Raw genomic sequence first — 2,505 nt, 5'->3', positions numbered from 1 at the left:
CTCTACAAAAAACGCTGTCTGTCAAAGATGCGTGTTTGGCGTAAAATACCTTTCACGTCGAGTTTACAAATATCAGGAATAAGAGACATCAACCTAAACGCAAGCTTCAGTCTCAGTGACTTTATATGCTTTATAATGGTGATTATGATAATCATAATGATTATAAAAATATTACAATGATATTATTAATAAAGAAGACGATGATGATAGTAATATTGAAAATGATAATATTGATGATAATAACAACAATAAAAATGATATTGATGATAATAATAATAATAATGATAGTGATAATAATTATAATAGTAATAATGATGATGATAATAATAATGATAAGGATAATAATTATTATTGATATAATAACAATGATAATCATAATAATATTGATAATAATGATGATATTAACAATGACAATGATAATGATGACATTAACAATGATAACAATAATAATGATAATGATGAAAATAATAATGATAATATAATAGTAATGATAGTGTTAATGATAACAATAATTATAATAGTAAAAACAATAATAATAATAACAGTGATAATAATAATAATGATATTTACAATAACAATAATAATAACAATAATAATAATAACAATAATTATAGTAATAATGATAATGATATTGATAATAATAATAATAATAATAATAATAATGGAAATAGTAATGACAACAATAATAATAATAGTGATAATAATAGTAAAAATAGATATAATAATAATAAAAAATAATAATAATAATAATAATAATAATAATAACAGTAATAATAATAATGATAATAATAATAATAATAATAATAATAATAATAATAAAAATAATGATAATGATAATGATAATGATAATGATAATGATAATGATAATAATAATAATAACAACAATTACAATCATTATTATAATTTTCATTGTTTTTATCATTATCGTCATCATTATTATCATGCTAATATTATTATTTTAAGATAATGAAAGTAACAATAATTTTCAAATTGATAGTAGCAATAAAAACAATACTACTACTACTACTAATGGTAACCATCATCATTATTACGATTATTATAATAATATATATTTTTTATTAATTCTGTCATTTATACTATCTTTAATAATATAATTACCATTATCATTATAGTAATAACAATAATAATAATAATAATGATAATAATAATGATAATAATAATGATAATAATAATAATAATAATAGTAATGATAATAATAATAATAATAATAATAATAATAATAATAATATAGTAATAATAATAATAATAATAATAATAATAATAATAATAATTAATAAAATAATGATAATCATATAATAATAATAATTATATTAATAATAATGATAATAATGATAATGAAAATAATAATGATAACAATAATAACAATAATGATAATGATAATAATGATAATAATAATTACGATAATGATGATGATGATGATGATAATGATGGTGATGATGATGATGATGATGATGACGATGATGATAATAATAGCAATAACAATAATAATATTAATAATGATAATATCAGTAATAACGACAATAATGATAATGTAAAAATAATGATAAAATGGTAAAAATAGTCATAACAATAATAATAGCAGTATTAGTAATGATAATTACAAAAGTGATAATGATAATGATAATGGTAATGATAATGATAAGATTGATATTAATGATAATAATGACAATAATAATAATAATTGCAATCATAATTTCTATTTTTATTATTATAATCATCGTCATCAGTATTACTGTGTTAATATAATCATTTTAATAATATCGGAATATTAATAATATTGGAAATAACAATAATTATGACTATGATAGTAATAATAAAGACAACAATAATGATACACTACTAATGACATTGATTATCATTATCATTAACATTATCCTCATTATCATAATAATAGTGATTATCACAAATCCCATTATTTATACGTTCATTAATATAATCATACCACTAATATTATCATTATCATTAATATCATTATTGCCATTGTCAATAACATTATCATCATCATTATCATTATCAATAATATTATCATCATCATTATCATTGTTATCATTATTATCGTTACTATTGATACTATTATTGATATCATTATTATCAACATTTCCTTTACTATCAGCTCTTTTGGGGGTAAATTGCGTGCATTGGCGATTTTTTCTAAAGAAGACTTTTGTGCATAACAGGAAGAGACGAATTGTAAAACTACACTTCAAGTTAGAAACAGATACATTAATAAATGACAAATGATAAACAATAGTTGGAGAGTAATGTAAATAATAACAAATAATTTAGATAAAGAGGAATGGCTTAAGAGTAAGTGGTTGAGAAATGCCTTTTATGCTGTGAAAGAAATGAAGAGAAGATGAAGGAAAGGGTAAAGGCGAAAGGGAGGAGGAGAAGACAAAGTAAAAGAGGAAGAATGAGGAGGAGGAGGAGGAGAGAATGAGGGGGAAAAAACATAGAGGAGGAGAAAAAAAAAATATAGTGAAT

The sequence above is a fragment of the Penaeus monodon genome, chromosome 1 (assembly GCF_015228065.2).
Source record: "Penaeus monodon isolate SGIC_2016 chromosome 1, NSTDA_Pmon_1, whole genome shotgun sequence".
NCBI lineage: Eukaryota > Metazoa > Arthropoda > Malacostraca > Decapoda > Penaeidae > Penaeus > Penaeus monodon.
Note: the sequence above shows the minus strand (reverse complement) of the source record.